General features: G+C 41.7%; 2 long non-coding RNA genes across 4 annotated transcripts in view; one reads left to right on the top strand and one right to left on the bottom strand.

Moving 5' to 3' along the window:
• The window catches only part of LOC116669013, a 456094-nt gene that overhangs the window by 419579 nt on the left and 15585 nt on the right, over nucleotides 1–20930 (bottom strand). For all 3 annotated transcript variants that reach the window (XR_004326383.1, XR_004326384.1, XR_004326385.1), the window contains exons 4-10: nucleotides 15925–16030; nucleotides 15484–15589; nucleotides 13962–14105; nucleotides 9076–9173; nucleotides 8841–8979; nucleotides 4857–5046; nucleotides 4617–4779 (exon numbers count right to left, since the gene is read on the bottom strand). This is a non-coding gene — a long non-coding RNA (uncharacterized LOC116669013). The remainder of the gene's footprint in view (nucleotides 1–4616; nucleotides 4780–4856; nucleotides 5047–8840; nucleotides 8980–9075; nucleotides 9174–13961; nucleotides 14106–15483; nucleotides 15590–15924; nucleotides 16031–20930) is intronic.
• LOC116669016 lies at nucleotides 7847–19782 on the top strand. Its single transcript, XR_004326388.1, has 3 exons — nucleotides 7847–8514; nucleotides 8788–8954; nucleotides 18543–19782. It is a non-coding gene; the product is annotated as an uncharacterized LOC116669016 (long non-coding RNA).

The raw sequence follows: 20930 nt of genomic DNA, 5'->3' as shown, positions 1-20930 counted from the left end.
ATATAAAGTGGCTAAAAGCCTCCTTCCCTAGACACCTTCAAAACTGTTACATAATTATCTTTATTACAAATCCTCTTTATTACCCTCAAAGGATGTGATTCAGAAAGATGGTGTAATAACATGAGACAGATGTTTACAGAGTCTAATGTAAATGGATTGACCTTTTTCAAAAGATGGTTTGATCAGCACTTTAATTCACAAATTAAGGCACACGTGTTGGTTTTGAGCTGGCTTTCAGTACCTTCATTTGAAGTTTCTAGCACTCCTTGTTCTGGTGCTAACAGATTTCATGTTGCGTTTGAACCTCTGTTGGCCAAGGGGCTTAGAGAAGAAAGGACCCTTGAAGTTCCATTTGTGCTGCTCAGACATCTCCCTTTGAGCCTTTTATTGAGAAATTGAGTTGAACAATCTGGCAATCACAAACATGTGCCTTAATAATGTGTTCCAGCACGCACGCGCACTGCCACCAAGAGCTCTGATTTCACCAGGCCAGCCGGCCCTCACAGCCCCAGGAACAGCAGAAAGGACACGAAAAAGTTATTTCCAGTGAATCCTTGCACAGTTCAGTGGGAAACTCAGGAACCCAACCTCCAGAACTGCCCAATATAAACAGCGTGTGAACCATGGATGTCATTCTCAATTTCCTAGTAGCCACCCTCAAAAAAGTAAAAAGCAACAGGTGAAATTAAACAATAATATATTCTGATACAACTCAGTATACCCCAAATAATATCACTCAACAAGTAATTAATATTCCAAGTATCACTGAGATATTTTACTTTTTTTTTGTACTGACATCTTTAAAATCTGATGTGTACTGTACGCTTACAGAGCATCTGAATTCAGACTAGCCCTAGTTCTAGTGCTCATTAGCCACGTGACTGGAAGCTACACTACTGCCCAGTGCACTTCGAGAGTGTTTCTCCCACGAAGACATTGATCTAGAAAACCTGAAACATAACCTGAAATACAACTCGTGTGGCCTTTTCCATAAGAAACAGCCATTCAGACATGTTTTCACACGTGAAAAACACGTATGTATGCAGAGTGTGTGCAATCATTGTTTTCTTATCAAGCAAAAGGAAGGAGTCCGAGAGGAGAACCAGGAGGGCCCTAATGGAAATAAAATTGACAGCCTCTCAAAACTCAGGTGGCACTTTCCTTTTCCAGTTAATTACGGTTTTAATTACACCGCTTCTTGCGACTCCTTGATACCTAATAAACCAGACTCTTTGGGGCAGCCAAGTTGGGTTTTGCTTGAACTGCAGGTGTAACACTCCGCGTGAAACATAAATCAACTTCTTAAACACGCTCCCAAGGTGTGTTCAAGCCTTTTCTTCCTGTTTGCCTGTAAAATCACATCTTTTCACCGTTGTTGGCGGAGAAATGATTGAAGCAGCTAGGAGCTGAATGATGGCTTTGTGTTTCTGTCTCCCTTGGCCTGGCATAAAACATTTTGCCTCCGATGAAACAGAATAAAAAAAAATAATTTGTGTTTTTTTCTCTCTCTCATTCTTATGAATAATATATACTCCTAAATATTGACCGTTTCATTTAAGAAAATAAATACCTGTTAGGGAAAATAAAAATGAAGTCCCTAGGAATACATTAGGATTTCCGGTTTAAGTGTTTGGGACCCATGAGATAATGAAAGATACATTTATTCCAAGAAAGTGCGGTGTGAGGTCACTCGAGTTCAAATACGGTAGAGCCTGGACCAATGATGGCCTGGGGCTCTGCCGCCATGGTTAACAAGGAAGGGGCGAAGCGTTCCTCACGTTCTCATTGGCTGAAAACCGTGCAGCATCTGATGGCATTATGAGCAGCTTGCAATTTAGCCTCAGCAGCAGGAAAATCTGCACTTGATCAGCTCTGCCATTAACCAGTAAACGTCACCATGGTAAATGTGGATTTCAGTGGACAGTTCTGCAGTGCCTAGTGATAATTCTGCCAGTTCTCCCTCCCCTCCTCCTCCATCCATAAAGAGAAAGCGCAACATGTGGTATTTGCATGTTATCACAAAACATGAGATACTGGGTGAAATAAATTACGTGTGAAGGGGGTTTAGCCCATAATTTCTAGTAATTTCAAAACCATGAAAATGGCTTTTGAAGTAGGATAGAGGGCCTTTCTCCTTGGGGAAAACTTCAAAACACATCACACGCTGTATAAACACAAATGCGTTTACCTTGCCTGGGCCTCCCTTTTTTCCTCCTTGGAATCCTGGCTAATTGTCAATGATGTCTGTGTTCTAACAAGAGGTTTCTTCTTTTCCGGACCTGAATTATTTGAATTCAAGCTCTCTAATGTGAGGTTCTGTTATGGGGAGGGAAGTTTGTGGGCGAGGGGGAGCGGGGAGGGTCTGCGAGGGAAGGAAGTTGCTCCGTATGAATCATGATCTTTTCATGAAAGAAGATCTCAAGCTGGTTCATGATCTGTTGTTCCCCCCGAGTTCTCATCAATAATGCTGAGTTCTAAAAAGATGTCTTTCTTGCCTCCAAGGGATCTCTACTTGTTCTGCTTCTCCTATTAACTTTCATAGCCCTCTAAGGATCAAACTTAAGAGACCCAAATTAGAGGACATCATGAAACCCTTGGAAAACCCCCACACGTCTGGCTCCTACCGCCCCCGACCACTGATGCCTTTTGGAAAATATGGCCAGGATGAGTGAATGGGTATATACAAACTCTAGGCAGGTGGGTGCTCTGTTTTTATATTAGCAATGAAGAGCTAGAAATACATTCGTGAATATTATTGTAACTGCAGTCATAGGAGTTATCGGATGGATGTAAGTGTTCTGTTTATCCTTTGTTTAAAATAAATGCTGATTACTGTGCAAATAGTTAGTTAATAAATATCTGTTGAGTCTGCTCTACTGTAAACTCCAGGGGTCAGGAGAACTGTCCTGATCACTCAGCCCAGTGCCTAGCACAGTCAGTGCTCAATAACTACTGGTTGAACAAATAAATGAAGTGGAGTTAGACGTTTCCATCCTTTCTAGACAGGTGAAGATCAAGAGAGGATTTTTGAATCCCAATTCCGCAACTGCGCTAGGATACAGGAAAATCAAGTCCAGCTGTCAGAATTAAAATGCTCATCAAGTTGTGAAAAAAGACTGACAGACTCCGATTCAGACCTTCCCTGATTTCTGAACTCCTCAGTCTCCCTTCCCAGTCAGTGCTTCCGGCTGGCCAGAAACACTAAGGGGATTATTTACACTTCAATGCCAAAGGCATCCTCCCTGACCCTGTGGCCTAGGAGGTGGGGGGCGGGAGGGGGAGGAGCAAAGGGAAATTTTCATCAAGAAAAATACTGTAACGTAGTAATTACTAGCAACTGGATGGGCCTTGAGAGCTGCGAAAGCACTTTCACAGAACTTTTTCTTCAGTTACTGTGCACGAACAATTTGTACGAGAACCCCATCATCTTCATTTCACAGAGGATGAAACTGAGGCTCAGAGAAATGAAGGTCCTTGCCTAAGATCACAGTGCTAAGAGATAACAGAGCCTGGGCTGATACCCAAGTTTGGAAAGCAGGAGATGGGTCTTTTAAGTCATACATACATATATATATTTTTTTTTTTTTTGAAATGCACTGAACAGGGAAGGAAAGTCATATTTTAAAGTCAAAATATAGTATATATGACAGTTTTTTAAATCAATCAGTAAAGAAAAGTAGTGAAAATGTCTTTTTCTCTGATCCCCAATTTCTTTCCCCAAGGCAACTGCTATCTAAAGCTTCTTCAGTATTCTTAAAGAAATTTAACCTGGCATATAAACATACGCATGCGCGCGCACGCACAGCCGCACACCCAAAAAATTAGGGCCATAGTCTCTAATTTTAGCTTTCTTCAGGTAACCTGCAGCTTGGTGAGCATATATATAAAGCTTCCTGTCACTTTTGGACCCACATCATTGTTTTTAATTTTACAAATATATCGTATTTCCCCTTTGGTGGACATTTAAGTTGCTGCTAGGAATTTATCATCGTAAACAATGCTGAAATAAAAATTCATGTTCGTAATAACATTCACTTTTTCATACGATTCCTAGTAACTGGGTTGTCCGCTGGTGCTCCGAATGATGTAAAACGCACTAGGCTGAGGAGGGAATTCCAGCTCTGGGGCCGCCTTTCACTAGTTGCCTGACTTTTAAGGAGCGCCTTGAAGTCTCTGACACTCAATTTTCCCAGATGTCAATTTAGTGACACAGCAGGAAGATCTTTCCCGAGCAGTAAGCCATCCACCCTCATGAGAATATCCCTTTATTCTCTCGCAAGGGGTTACCCAACTTTCCAGAGATTTCCCCGTTTTCTCAGGAGACTAAGCCCACTGCTCGGGAGAGCACAGGCCTCTCTCTCGCAAGGGGAAACTGTTTTGCACACACGAGCGAAGAACTCCATCCCTCGCCACATTCTCCCTTACCGCACTCACGACTCACCGCTCCGGAACTCCAGAGACGGACCCCTTCTCGCCAGCGGTGGCCCATTTACACTCGGGAGAAGACTCCTTGATTTTCTCTCAAGGCTTTCCCCAACTCTTGCGGGATTTGCCCCTGTTCTCGCGAGACTCACCCCTATTCTCGCAAGACTCATCCCTATTCTCGCGGGACTTACCCCTGTTCTCATGAGACTACGCGAACAGCTGTGGGGAGCGTAGTGTGGTGGGAGGAGAGTCAGTGTAACCTTAGGACTCCTGGGTTTTGGTCTTAACGAGGTCGGAAATAGCAAAGCTTCTCGAAGTCTGAACTCTGAGACCTCCTATCGCCTCCAAACTACTCTGCAGGAGAAATGACAACAGTCATTAGGTTTGCGGGCAGTGCTTCCAGTGTAACTGAGACTGTAATTGACACCCACCGTGGCTGTGTCCTCATCGTTCTTGTCTCCTTTCTGGATGTGCGTATCTCCCCCTTACACCTCCTGTGTTCTGGAGGAAGCTGGCATTAAGTTGGTCACAGTTTCCTGGTCTGGGATGGTTATGGACCAAGCTGGATCACGATAGAGAGCGCTCTGGAAAAAGAAGTTTCTCACTCTTTTAGGAGGCTTCCTGGAGAGAGAAACAGGTAGACCCAGGAAGTTTATGTAGCCATTTTCCAACCACAAGAAGCCTTGCCATAAAGCCTTAGGATAAAGTTAACACCAGAAAGGAAGGCTGGAGAGCAGGGGATTTAAGTAAGCCTTGGTGATATTACTAAAACCAGTGAAACAGACCAACCCCAAGGACTGCCTAACTTTGCTCTCCATTTGGGAGAATCAGTAAGTCCCTGGTCTTTACGGCTAAGTTTGAATCAGATTTTTCTGTCATGTACAACTGAAGGCATATTAAGAGACAGAGTTAGATATCAAGATAGATACACATGTAGATAGTTAATCGATGCTTATTGAGGACAGGCTGGAAATTAAGTACTTTATAAACAGTAACCCCTTTAAGCATCATTGCAACCCAAAAAAATTGATACTATCATCCACATCTGGATGAGGAGAAAACAACCTCCGAGATGTTAAGTAACTGTCCAGGTTATGCAGCTGATCAGCAGAGGAGGTGGGATTGCATGGTTCCAAAGCCCTGCCTTCAAACTACACACCTCTTCTAGCCATGACTCACATAAGTGTGCTTACTCAGTTTACCATCATTCTAAGCTACACTGTAAAAGGTGAGGCTTGTCTCTGGTGCCCTGCCCTGTCAGAACCTGCCCCCACAGAGATACACAGGGCGCTAGCCTGTCCCTGCACCAAGGGCAAAGGAATGGGCTCTAACTGGCAGGTCATATCCCTACGGTCTGAGTCTCCTATAGTCTCACACTCAGTGGATCCAGGTCCTATTCTTGGAAGATGGGAAGATGTGATTTTTAAATAGTTCTCTTCAGGTGACAATATTTACCACTCACAAGATTATAAAAATGTGAAACTCACATTTTATTAAGTCAAAATTGACAAGCTCACTCAAATCAGGTAAAAATCCAAAAGAAAATAGCTAACCTAAAAAGATAAGAAATAATTACAAAGAGACAACAAAATGTCAGAAGGAATGAAACTTTGTGTCAGATTACTTCTAAACAAACAAACACAGATACACATATATACAATATCAACAACCTTTTTTTCTTGTTTATCTGGTTAATTCATAGACATAACTCTAGCCATTACTGTCGATTCCTTTGTTTTCATCTTTTCACAACTTAAATACTTTTCATTTAAGTTCTTCCATATAACGTTGTCTTTATTGTGTTTTGTTTACGTAAGTCAAAGGGAGGACAGAAGGAAAGGAAAAAAGAAATGGGAAAAAACATCAGAAACAATTGTTTAAACAGACTTCCAGAATAAAAATGAAAACTAGTATTACATTTATTAATTTTCTTCTGTGCCGTAATTTAGACCACAATGCAAATTTTATTAAGTTGATTACTATGAAGAAATAAGAGGATCTCACCAATAATTAATTAATTGTGCAATTAAAATCACACACCTGAATCTTCCACAAATGTTTAAATAAATCATTTTTCAGCGAATTACTATGTAGTTGCTTTCCCAGATGTTCCAAAGGCAAACAGATGTGTTAATTAGCATACTCTAGGATTTGAACTATACTTAAATCTCTTCTTTATAATTTTCCTTTTTTTTTCAACCCTAAATTCCTTGGGTAAAAAAAAGTCAAAACCTGGCTTGGTACCAACAATTAATGTCCAAAAAAAAAAGTAAATACAAGTTTTGGGAATCAGTAATAAAATTACAAATAGGCAATGTGTTATTTGCCTGACTTGGGAAAATCTATGAAAGTAAAAATTAGGATACAAGTAACAGAGAGAAGTCATAGTAAACACACATTTTAAAATAGCCAAAAACAACTCTGATATGTATTATCTCAAGTAACCCTCAACGCCTCTCTGCGAAAAAAGTGCCGTTTTTTATTCCCATTTGCAAGTATAGAAACGGAGACGGAGCAATTGCTTAAGTTTTCACAGCTCGTGAGTTGCAGAAGTTGGTAAAACCAGAACTGAAAAACTCCAGATCCCATGCATGTTCTTTCCCTACAGAGTCCTTTCTTCCAGGAAGTGAGGATTTTGATAAGTCATAAAAGAGCTTAAGAAAGAGGAAAAGTGCAGGGATCTTTCTTATAATGTGGAAAGAGTCCATGAGAAAGTATTTGATGAGCCCGTGGAAACCCAGTGAATATGTATTTAGAGGAACGTGGGAAAGATGAAAAGCTATGAAGCTTTGAAATAAAGATTTATTTTCTGGTGAAACAAACTGAAACCGTCCCACTTTAGCAAAATGTATTTGGTGGCAGGATGGGGTGAAGGCTAGTCTGGCAGAAGGTGCTCTGCTCGGCAGGGTTCTAAAGATCCCCAATGTTCTGGGGAAGCGGGGAGAAGAGATGGCTAGGAAGCTGCTCCCTGACTTACATCAAGGCAGAAAGGTCTGCTTTGTACGTTTCTCTCCAATGTCTTTTACCAAGAGGAAGAATAACAATGTTGTTAGTTGTTATCACAACAGAAGTATAACAATTAATGAGAAAACAATCTTCGTAAAAATTCAGTGGCCTTGGGGGAGGGCAATAGCTCAGAGGTAAAGCCTGAGCTTAGCATGCACCAGGTCCTGGATTTAATTCCCAGTAACTCCATTTTAAAAATCCCAGACATAGAAAACAAACTATGGTTACCAGGGGAGAAATTGGGTGGCAAGGGATAAATTGGGAGTTCAAGATTTGCAGATACTAACTCCTGTATTTAAAATAGATATACAACAAGTTTCTTCTGTATAGCGCAGAGAACTGTATTTAGTATCTTGTAACCTATAATGGAAAAGAATATCAGAACAAATATATGTATATGTACATATGACTAAAACATTATACTATATATCAGAAATTGACAGAATATTGTAAACTGACTATACTTCAACTTAAAAAGCATAATAATAAAATCAAATCTGTTAAAAAAAAAAGTCCCTAGTCCAGTGGCCTCAAATCCATCAGTTTACTTTTAGTTAAGCACACAGGCCCACCCTTAAAACACATTAATAAAAAAAAAGGACACTCAACCAGAAAAATAAATCAAGGTGCTACCTAGACACCCTAATACCAGAATTGCAACACAATAGGGGAGGGTAAACGGACCAAGAACTCACCCCCAGAGGCTTCAAGGGAACTTCTTTTTCAAGAAGCCATGGATGAGGAGGGATATATTAGGATTTTGGGATTAATAGATGCACATTACTGTATGTAAAATATAAACAAGGACCTACTATATAGCACAAGGAACTATATTCAATTTCTTGTAATGAGCTGCAATGGAAAAGAATCTGAATATATATATACACACACACACACACACACATACATATACATATGTATACATATACATATATATAGAACTGAATCACTTTCCTGTACACCTGAAACTAATATTGTAAATCAACTACACTTCAATAAAATCCTAAGTCCACATTTGCTTCCGCACTGAGAAAATTCAAAGCTGGGACACCCACTGTCTTGTACTTCAAAAGAACAAAAGAAGTAAGTGAGAAACCCAGTAAGATCTAGAGAGGGGAAAAATCACAGTTGAAAGACAGATATTTTCTTTCAAACATTTATACACACTCTCCATGCTATTTTCTCCATCCATGTAACTCACTTCCTGGTAAAGAAAAAATAATCTATTACAACAAATACAATTATCATTTTTAAATTGTGGAAGTCAGTGGTCTGGGGATCTGGCCAAAGTCACATAGGAATTAATGGCCAAACAATTACAGAAGTAGACCCAGTTCTTCTGATTCTTCTTCCTAGGTCCGCGATCATTACCACACTCCGTCAGCAAGAGGAATTAAGGCCCCACTTACCCAAATGGAAACTCCAGACAGACAAGTGGCAGCACTGAACAGAACCCAGAGCAGTGGTCGTCATGGTCCTGGGATTTTATTTTCACTTTCAACGCGTACGTCAGCTTTTCCTGGGTGAGTTAACTCGGAAGTCCCAAACCTGATACATGAATTATTTTAATTGAACTCCCCATTCGCTAATGTCTGGAAACGTCATTAGGCAAGGACTGCTAGCAGGAATAATCTAGAAAAGTACCTCTCACTTTGCAGGGTATGTAGCACTATGGCTTAGAGGCAGCGATTTCCAAACGGTTCCATTTGGGATCAAGTTATCCCTAGGCCAACTGTGAGTTCCTTTGAAAAAACAAAAAAACTTATTAGAACCATCACATAAACACCAATAGAGCGAGACTTGGAATGCTTTGAGAATGGAAGGATAAAGAAAACCAGATAGCTGCAGAGCTCTGGCTACTACATACAGCTGTAATATTGTGGCAGCAGAGTAAAGGAAAGTATTTATAGGAAAGACTAGGAGGGAAAGACCCAAGGCACTGGGAAGGCATTGATAATTATTATTTGAAAAAGCAAAAAAAAAAAAAAAAAAAAAAAAGCCTTGGAACATTTAAAAAGAATTATGAAGGATTTTACTAGACTCTGAGGGAGAGAAAACTCCATAGTTGGAGGTGAGGTTTACAGTCTGTAAACTGGTGACCTCAGAGGGAGCAGAGCAGCCTTGATGGGGACCCGTTAGTCAGCCTCTCCTCTGAGGCCTTTCATCAGGCCTTCGGGGACTCGATGGCAGCGTGGTTTACTTGGCAACACCACATACATGTTGCTTAGAGATGGTCTTAAATGTGGCGCGAATGTGGGAGGAAGGAGGCAGTGAACTGAGCTGGGAGGACTGAGCTGGGAGAATCAGAGACAAGCCTGACAGACTTAGGCCCAGGGAGGAAGGCGAGGACATGGATGCTTCCTCCTCCTGACCTGGGTCTCTCCTTGAACCCGAGCTGGTGGCACAAAGGGGAAACTGTGAGGTCACACAGGGCACCGAGCTCCCAAGGGCCCTGCGCTTGGCTTTGTGCTCTCTTGTCACCATCTTGAAATCCATAAAAACTGAACAGAGCAGCTTGTGGGGTCTGGGCCCCAGGACAACATTCAAAGCTGGGGACTTGCATCTCCTGACCCACCAGCAGACACAAAGAAATACGGAGAACGTCGAGCTTGCTAGGTTTATTGACAAAGTGAGAAACTGGATGAGCTGCAGTACTTTTTCTTCTTGGTAATAGCTTGACCAAGGCTGTATTTTCTATTCTTGATGGGCATTCTGTATTTTTTACAGTCATGTGGGCTGTGGTCGCACCTGGTGCAGCTTAAGAGATAGGACAGTAATCTGCAGGCCAACGAGGGCGAAAATGTCCCATCAACTCAATTCAATATGCATTAGTCTCCTGGGGAAGGAAATCTTTGTAAGGCCCTGCGGTGACTGTTTTAGAAGAAGACTTAACGGGTTCATTGAGTTGGAGAAAAACAGCACTAAACTGGTTGGTTACCAGGCTGGGGTGAATGTTTCACATTGAGGGAGGTATTTGAAAAGTTGATCTGGAGATGCTGAAGAATAGCTCATAGGATTGCTTTGGATCCTATTCAGTCCAGTGTCCTCACAAAAGAGCATACGGTTCCCAGCACAGAAGGTCCGTGTAAAAATATTACATTTCAATATATAAGTAATATAATTAGGAGTAATCTATTCCGTATCCCAAATTCAGCACTACAATTAAACAAGCCGGCACATATTCCAGAGACAATAACCACAGGGGAGGGGGCTAAGGAAACAGATGAAAACAATATATGAAGACATGCAAAACTGCTATTAGCTTGGGAAAGATAAAAGAATTTCTAAATTATAGCTTTTGGTAATGTTTAAGTGGAGAGTCTAGTAATCTGGGTGCAAATTGTACTTGGGGGCATTTGTTCTTTGTAAAAGAAAGCAGATTAAGGGAGGAAAAAAAACAGAGTTGCTAAGCCCACCACCAGAAAACAAATCTTTAGAGGGGGGCTCCAGACCTTTGAAACAATGGGGAAACCCAGTCACCACAGGGCTTCAAAGTTGAGACACCCCGCCTAGGCCTGCCTGTCAATTTTTTAAGCCAGAAGTGAGCCTAGACATCACTCACTTCATAAACCTCTTTTCTTTTCTTTTTTTTTTTTTTTTTTTTACAGTAGGAGAGATCCTTAGTGGGAGAATATCTTCCGCTAAAGCCCTCAATGCGCATGCACCGCAGTTGGTAAGGGGGCGCGAGGAGACCTGTGCAGTCAGCGCCGTCATGTCTCCCCACCCCCACGTGGCTACCCATCCCACCAATTCTCCCACAGACAGCCCAAAGAAGATGAGACTTGCCCAAGGTCACACAGTCCAATAGAAGCAGGTCTGGGTTCCTGCTCAGATCTCCAGACTCACACCCAGTCCTTCTTGACAGGAAGGGGACAGGAAAATATCAGTGCACCCAGTCCCAGCCAAGCCGGCCACCCATCTCACCCTCAGTCTGGACACCCTGGGGTCATTCTGTGCCAAGGCTCAGGCTGGGCCATCCCGGCTCTGCAGATCTAGAGTGAAGGTTTTCCAGGGATTCAGGTCTACAAGGACTGGGGAAGACAGTCCTTGGAAGTGACCTCTGCCCTGTTCCTTGGGTCCCTGCAGGCAGGAGGCCAGAGCTCTGTGAACTAGGCCTTCTCTATTATCACACCTATCCCCAAATGCCACACAAACACACACACACTCTCCCTGTGTTTTAATGGGACCACAGCAACTCCACGAAAATGTGATTTTCATCTGATTTTGAAAACTCCAAAAGTTCACCTGAGTTTGTGAGGAGCTGAAGTGCTGTAAGCCAGTAGTTCTCAGTGCATTCTCAGTGCATCAGAATACCCTGAAGGCTTGTTGGACAGATTGCTGGGCCCTGTCCCCGGAGATGCTGGGGTGGGACCTGAGAATTTGCATTTCTGACAAGTTCCCAAGTGATGCCGATGCTGCACGTCCAGGGACCACACTGGGGAAACCTCTGCTGGCAACTACATCTGAGGGAACGTTGGCTCCAGCGGGGGAGCCGTCCCCATGCTGCACATCCCTTCCAAAGAAGGGACGTCGGTCACCTCAGTGCCAGGCTAGAGTTTGCTAGCGTTGTCTTCAACATGAAATATCAAGAGCAAGGCTGGCTGATGCCCTCAGCCTCTGAGTTCCTCTAATCACTTCTGCCCAGCAAGGGGATCTGAATGGGGGGACTAGTGTCAGGTCTCCAAAAAGGCTCCTCTCGTCCTCAGAGAGTGTAGACTTAACTAGCAGGGCAGGTCAGGGTGGCTGCATAGACACAGGTAAGACCAAGAATGTGCACAGGATAATTCAAGGAGAAAAGGGGAGAACATGTAAGCATGGGAGGGAAAGGGGATGGAATTGGCTTGAAATAGACCAGCTATTTGTATGGTCTCCAGTCTCAGGTTCAAGCTCTTGTCCCTTTGCCAGGCAGGAGGCAGTAACATGTTTCACTGAAAGAGGAAAACCAAAAGCAAAATCCTCTTCTCTAGAAATGATAAAGCTGGTGTTCATTAACATTTTAAAAGGCAGTCCTTTTTTATATTCCAATAGCTCTTTTATTCTTTTGGATGAATTTAACAGGCCGATTTTTCCTTCCAACTGTGTTTCCTATGAAAATAATATAATTGATTTCAGACAAATACTACTTCCAAATTAGGTTATTTTCTCATTTGTATTTTAATTTCTTGCTTAGTTCTGGTCAGAAATCCTGTGAGCTATGTATTTTAATTTATAATTAAATAAGCAAGTAATAATAGAATATTACCAATATGCTGGTCCTAAAAAATGAATACTTTAAAAGAAATACACAAGGACAAAGCATAGTGAAGAAAAGAGAGAAATACAGGTTAAAGTGAAAGTTTGGTTCTCTTAATGTGCCATTATTATCCTCTCAATGCAATTCCATAATTATCCAGTTATGTGCTAGGCACTCTGAGAAAACCAATAAATTAATAGACATGAAAGAATCTCACAAATGTTAAAATGTGTGTGGGGGGCATGGGGGAGAATCATATTATCATCATTTAACAGAAGCATAAGATAATGTTACTGCCCTCCAAATAGTTTGAAGTACCCCTTTCTCAGCCAGCATCCGATTCAGCTTTCTCATAACGTAAGCATCTTTCCAGAGCACCACTGACAAGAGCCATTGGCACTATTTGAACCATTTCAGATGCTCAAGCATCTCAAGATAGTCCACAGTGATGCAATATGTTGAGTAAAGCCAACAGCTCATCCTATGGGAACTCACTGGAAACTTGAACCCAGCTCTCATGGCCATCACCCTAACTCTTCAGCTACAGAGTCAACATTCCCAGTTGTCTGAGCAGGGTTCTCCAGAACCAATAAGAGGATATATACACACACACACACACACATATATATATATACACACACACACTCACACACGTATACATATACATACATATACATACACATACAGTAGAGATTGAGAGAAAGATTGGTTTTAAGAAATTGGTTCATGCAATGGTGGAAACTGGCAAGGCTCTGGTCTGTCAGGCAGGCTGAAAATTCCAGTCAGAGTTGATGTTGCTGTCTTGAGGAGAATCTGTTCTTAGGGAGCCCCCCGGCTTTGCTTTTAAGATATTCAACTGATTAGGTGAGGCCCACCCATATGAGGGAGGGTAATTTGCTTTCCTCAGAGTCAACTGATTGAAATTTTAATCACATCTGAAGAAAAAAAAAAAAAACAAACCTTCACAGCAACATCTAGACTGGTGTTTGAGCAAATAACTGGGCACTGTTGTCCAGCCCAGGTGACGCATGCAAGTACCAGTCACATCCTTTCACTCTGTGCAATCCTCTGATATGTCAGTTAGCGTTCAGACCACTGCTAGGGACAGGGACTTTATTTCCTGGTTTTACGTTTCTCTGGGAAGATTGAGAGTCACACTGGCTGCTGGCCTGATTGTTGAATCCAGGAGATGTGACTGAGCGTGACTGAGCGTGCCTGGCTGAGTCCAGACGGGGCTGGTTCTGCAGAACGACCTGCCTGCATAGTCTGACTTTCTCCCTGCCTGGGGTGAGCTTACCGCGCACACAAGCTCGGCGCCTTCCAGGTCAGGGGAGGCCTGTGGTTCTGGAAGCTCAACTGAGTGTTTGGCTTGGGGGTACAGGACCATGGCTCAAGTTCTTTCTGAGAAAGCTGATGTGTATTTCTCAGGTGAATCAGAAACCTGAAAAGACAAAGTTGTAATTAATTGTCACCTATAAGTTCTCATCAGCTTCCCCGCTGGAAAAGCACTTCAGTTTGTCCATAACCATCTGAAAATAAGCTCTCAGCATGGAACCCCTCCTTTCCCCTCACGGAGCAACAGTGCAAAGTCAGTGTGGCTGCCCCTCCTTTACCTATGGCCTTTGAGGTCGCCCTATCGGAGCTGCCTCTCCCAAGCTGTATGACCTCAGGCACGCTGTTCAACCTCCCTTAGCCTCAGTCTCCTCATTCACAAAATAGGGCTAATATGACCTGTGTCATAGAGATGCTGTGGGGTTCAAAAAATGAGGTTATGAATTAAAAGTATCTGATGGAAGTGCCCAACAGATAGTAGGCATGCAATACATAGTGGCTAATAATAATAATAATAATAATAATAATAATAATAATAATAATAATAATAAAATTTAGGCAGCTCCCATCACATTCTTAGTTCATTTGGGATCATTTCCAGACAAGTTCTTCTCCCACAGTTGGTATTAGTTTAATGAACAGCTGAGCCCAAACAGCTGAATTTTACACCACATCATTTTCAAAGGTGAATCACCTGGACATGTTACCTACTGAAGACATCCTCCCCAAGTTCAGCAGCCTCAGCATCTTACCTCTCACCCTTTCTAATTCTTATAAATCACTACACATTCATTGTCTGATTGAGGCCCGCCCACTCTAAATTCTTTGGGAAAAGTTTTCCACCAGCTATAAATACCTAATTATAATCTCCACTAGGTTTATGCTGTCCCTAATCACCACAGGGAAGATCTTGTCAAATTCAGGCTTCATTCATTTACTTACTCAGTAAGCATTTACTGGCCCTATTACCATAACCAGACTCTGGGTGGGGTGCAGGAGTTGCCAAAATACAAGATCCAGTGCCTGTGTGCAGAAGCTTCCAGACCAGTGGGCAACAGGAAGACTGAAAGGGAGGTACGATATGGTGTGGCCAGTGCCATAAGAGGGACATGATGAGGGTCAGATGGCTCAGACGATGGCTGTCTCGTCCCCCTTCAAGGGTCAGGACAGGTTTCCCAGAGGATGAGGCCTGAGTTGAATGTATAGGAGGGGAAGGATTTAGCCAAGCAGAGAAAGCAAAGGTGCATGTTAAGTTCACAGGAAAGACTCCATCCAAAGGCAAGCCATGGGGAAGGGAGGGGATGACAAATGAGGGAAGCATCGAGCTTGTTAGGGCCAGAGCCCAGCATGGGCCCACACATAGGGTCTGAACGCCATGCACACACGGCTAAAGTACTCCAAACACAGACGAGCCATTGAAGGATTTTCCACAGGGAAGTAACCCGATCTGAATGGCATTTAGAAAGATGACTTGACTATAGCCTTACATGGGAGCAGAGGAATGGTTCTTTTCAAGAAGCTTTCCAGTGTCACAGCTGAAGGCAAAGGAATCCAGAAGTTAAGTCCATGGCAGAAGGTTTCTTTGTGTGAGAGCTAGATTTTAAGGAGGTTACAATCAGGAGGAGACGTTACAATGGCCTTATGGTAAAACAAGTAACCTGAGTCATAGACTCAAGAGTTGGGTGAGACCCCACAAAGCCCCCTGGACCAGGTCCCTGCTGTGACGCTGCCATGGCTGTTCAGCTGGTATAATGGTGCCCAGACAGCTGGGGCTGGGGAACTGAAGTGACTGGCCCCGGGACAGAGCTTCCCATCACGGGTGGAAGCCAGGGGTGGGTTCCTGCTGATCCCATAGACCCCCCACCCACTGCAGGACAGAAGCACTGGTTTCTCCCTTCAGATCTCCCGGAAGTAACAACTGGACTCACTTTCTTGACACCCAGTCGTGTCAACAAGGATCCTCACATAGAATTTTTCTTCTATTCTCTCCATTTTGAAGAATGAGAGCCCCATGAGATACTCGGTCACTGCGCCCTGGGACCAAACATTTTCAAAAGGTTTAGTTTAAGACGAGTAGGATTTGCAGAGATGGCTCTTATTTTCTTAGAGATTTCTAAAGTGCATCAGGTCTTCTCAAGGGCTCTTGCTAATTCTCGAAAGTCAGGAAATACACAAAAACACTGATTTCCAGGGGAATGAGCCTTGAACCATTTCCTGGCCGTAGCCTATTACTTTATAAGGGGTAAGTCAAAATTGATCAGATTTGTCCAAGAGAAGAGCAAGGGAAGTATTCTTGGATGAAAGGAGAAAGGGAGAAATCTAAGATAAGAATGAGTATGAAAGACCAAAGTTACAGAGGAGGACAAGGGTGTTCTCTTGTCATGACAAAAGAAGATGAGACCATACGTAACAACAGGCAGGTGTTTTGTTTCATTGTTCAGTAATAACTACAGCTAATATTTCTATAGTGCTTATCATGTGCCCACTACATGCATTAACTCATGAGGTTCTCACAACACCCCAAGGAGAGGATACTATTATTGTACCCATTTTACAGGTGAGAAAACTGAGGCCCAAAGAGATTGTGTAATCCACCCCCATCATACAACTAGAAATAACATCCAGGGAATTTGGCTTTTAACCTGACATGGGGAAGAGTTGCATTTAGCTGTATTTGGACTTTGTGAATAGCAGATGCAAACAGGATTTTAAAATCATTTGATCTGAGTTGAAAACACATGCCCTGGCCTTCATTCACACCTTGGGGAATTTCACTTTTAATGTCTTGGTTGTGCTTCCTTGTGGCCCGTGTGATTTTCAAAAGTATAATTGGAAAATAGAAAATAATTATGAATATTGGCTGTTAGATTAAACAGCTGCTTAACTTGGGCAAACTCAGATCAAATTAAGGCTGAATCTCTTCCTTATGAAAATTTTACTTATTTTATGTGTCAGAATTTGTTTTTGTTCTTGTTGAACTCCAGGACTTAGAAGGAGACATATTTATTTAGTTTGGCCCAGATCTAGTATGTGTCGCTCGGTCTGTTCTTTTCAGTTTATTGTATCTCTTAATCTTCTACATATGCAACCAGGGACCTCAGTGATGAGGGCACTGGAAAAATCTAAACAAGCAATAAATTCTGGCCACACGATTCCCTATAAATGGAGTGCTTAATAACATAAAGCTTGGAAATGTGATGTTGGAATGATCAGACCTTTATGAAGTCACCAAATTATAAATTTCCAGGGCTTGCCTTGACTGGTAATATTTTTTTCTTATTGTTGCCTGAAATGTTTGTGACCAGTATTTTGTACATGATACAACAAAATAGTTCCTTGTTTTGAGAAGCAAATGTGATTCAGTATTAGATGGTTCAAATAAACCCAGAAGCCATGATGATTCACTCCTAATTGTGAAGCTTCAGTCCTACTCCCCCCTCTTCTTGGTTGCCCCACTGGAGTTCGGAAAAATAGCTTTGTTCTCTATCCTTGGCACTGACTGCATACCCTCACGGAAAGCTCCCCTGAACTTCAACCTGGCACAGGCCCTAGGACCCTCAGGTGGCACTTGGGAATCTGCCCTTGAGGACTCCTGGTACCAGGAACAGCTGGACACCAGCACTCCAAATTGTTGATAATCTCAACTGGCATAGAACTTTGCTTTAACTTATTTTTCTACCCCTGGCTCTTGTTTTTGCCTTGTATAGTCCAGACCATTCAGCCATTCCACAAGTGTTTATTAAGTACCTACTCTGCTCCAAGGACAGAGAGAAGGATGGTAACTTAGAAAGACGTAGCCACTATCCACACAGAGCTGATGTCCTGGAAGGGTCGGTGCAGGAACAATAAGGCATGAAGGGTAGGTAGATAAAGGCACAGAGACTATACATATCAGAATAAATATGCTGAAATGTTGAAATGGTTCTCCTTAAGTGAAGGGAATTTGGTTCATTCTTTCAAATTAAATACTGTATTTCAGCAGCGGGGAGGATATATCTCAGGTGGTAGAGCACATGCTTAGCATGCACAGGGTCCTAGGTTCAATCCCCAGTACCTCCTCTAAAACTAAATAAATAAACCTAATTACCTCCCTCCCCCAAAAAATAAAATTAAAATAAATAAAAAATGAAAATTAAAAAATACTGTATTTCAGGGTCTTTCCAAGTCTAATTTAATGAGCAAAAATATTTTATAAAGGGAATATTAAGAATAAAATGTATTTTGAACCTAGTCAAATACTTCAGTTTTAAGATTTTTTTCTTTTTTACTAATATCAAAAATAAATATTCATAGTTACTCTGTTGTGAAGTACCGTTTTTCAGATGATGACTCTAGACCCCATTCAACTATGCCACCGTTGGCTGCCTTAGATAAACACACTTCCCAGTTTTAAAAGGTCTTAGGCAGCCCTCACCTCCACATTGCCCCCCACCCCATGAAATCTCAGCGACCCCTTTCTTCCCCCTCTTAACTTCATGAGCAGACACTGAAGAATTTAAACTATAGTCACATGAAGCTTTAGACTATTCTGTGAATTTATCCTCAGATTCTCTCTCTGGAAGCTCTGATGTCAACAAGACAACAAATAGATTATATTTATTTATATAAGAGAAATCAACAAGATCATCAATTATAACAAGACAGAAAACCTTGACTGCGTCCAAAGACCAAGATGATGTAGAGGGAAGCCAGCCAACCTGAAGCTGCATCCAGAACCTTTTACAAACACTCTGCTACTGGTACCTATTTGATCTTCCAATTTGAAGGCAGAAGTTTGCGGTCTTCATTTCTTTGTCATGTTAAGACGAAATCAAGAATAATTTCTTCAGGTGTTAAATACATTTTTCTAATAATAAAAGTAATAACACACATTCATCAGAAAGAACTTACACCGTCTAGGAAAAGTTTATTGAAGACAACAAAAGCCTACGTAATCCAACTGAAAGATGCTCACTTCCACCTTTGAGTCACTGTAGAGTTGGTTTCTTACTGGTCATATGGTACGTTCTGCTCTTTGCACTTAGCGTTATGTTGGGAGTGTGTCGCTGCTTACACACAGATTTCTCTTCATGGCTTTATAATATGCTAGTGAATGGATATACCACTTATTTAACGATTTTTTACGTGTATTTAGATGGCACCTATTATTTTGCTATTATAATGAATGTTTTGCATTATACATACATAAAAGGACGCTCATAGTAATAAAGATAAAATTAAAAATTTGAAGACACTTGAACGTGTTTCTGCGGGTTCCAAATCACAAATTATCCTTGTCTCCCACCCTTATGGTGCTTTCTAACATGACCAACTTACACTTGTTAGTGCATCAACTTTTCTGGTACCTATTTTCAAGTTTGTTTTAACATCCTGCTTTATTTCACACAAATTCTTTCATGGAACTGGGAAGTTTTTAATGCCTTTTAATACAATATGTATTAGTTATCTTTGCTGAATAATAAATTATTCCAAAACTTAGCCTAAGGCAACAAATATTTACAATCTCACACCGTTTCTGTGCATCAGATACCCAGGTGCAAGGTACCTAGGCAATTCTAATTCAGGGTCTCCTATGAGATTCTAGTTAAGCTATCAACCTACAGTCAACCTACAGTCATCTCAAGACCTGAGGGGCTGGAAAATTCACTTCTGGGCTTACTCACATGGTTACTGGTAGACCACAGTTCCCAACTGGCTGTTGGCTAGTGGTCTCTGTTCCTCACCTTACTGGCCTCTCGAGAGAGATGCTCAATAAGGCAGGGTGAGAGAGCTAAAAGAGGCAGAGAGAGAGAGAGGATGCCACCAACAGAGGCTACTGTCTTTTGTAACCTGTACCATCATGTTTGCCATATTCTCTTGGTCACAACTACCAACCTTGGTACAGTGTGGGAGAGGACCATATGAGAGTGTGAAGACCATAAGAAGGAGGTCATTGGGACTTTATATTGAAACCATGCAATCTTAGAGACTGACTACCACCTAGAGTCATTTTTATGAGGACCCAAAATGTGTATGTGATAATCTTCTGTCAAAAACTTCTTCATGTGCTGCTACTCAGAAGCTTCCCACTACTTAGGAAACTTGAATATTCACGTGTCCTACAACTTCACCTCCTAGATTTAACTTCCTAGGGAGAGTCTTTCAGCCTTTCTCATCTGCACCAGGGCGCATATACAAGAATGTCCTCTGCAGCAGTGTTTGTAATAGCAATCGATCAATAACAGTCCAGATGCCCATCAGTAGAAAAACAAATTACAAAATTAACTGTGGGGTCTGCTGTAATAAAATGCTATACACCAGTGAAACTGACTGAACTAAAGCTACACACATCAATCCAGTTGCATCTGCCGAAGGAAAAAAGCAACACACAGAGAATATATATACCACCATTCCATTAATATCAAATTCCTAAAAGATAAAACCAAGTAACATATTGTTAAGTGGTACAATTATAAGAACTAAAATGATGAAGTGAAGAAAGTATATGATGGTCTCAAGGTCAGGAGAGCAGTAACCTGCTGGTGGGGGAAGGAAGCTTCCCGGAGACGCTGAGGAATGGGTACCATTGTGGTTTTTAATCTGGGGTGGTAAGCACATAGGTGTTCACTTTATTTTTTTTAAATCTACATAACTGTTTATACACTCTCATATAGGTATATTTCACAATAAAGTAAATGAATAAAAGCACGCCGTATAGTAAAAACATTACAATAATACTTTCAACAAGAAAAGAGCAATTAACACGTATTAAGCACTCACTGTGTGACAGGCACTGTGATGAGCATGTCAAGCAGTTTTGTCTCCATTTAATTCATTGCTGAATTCATTAATTTTCACAACAGGTAGAATGTTAAAATTCTTTTTTTCCCCTCATTTGCCAGATAAGAAAACTTACACTTACAGAAAGGAAAGCATTTGCCCCAGGTCACTTAAC

This window comes from Camelus ferus, chromosome 15 (assembly GCF_009834535.1).
Source record: "Camelus ferus isolate YT-003-E chromosome 15, BCGSAC_Cfer_1.0, whole genome shotgun sequence".
Taxonomy (NCBI): Eukaryota; Metazoa; Chordata; class Mammalia; order Artiodactyla; family Camelidae; genus Camelus; species Camelus ferus.
This window is presented reverse-complemented; position numbering and strand designations above follow the sequence as displayed.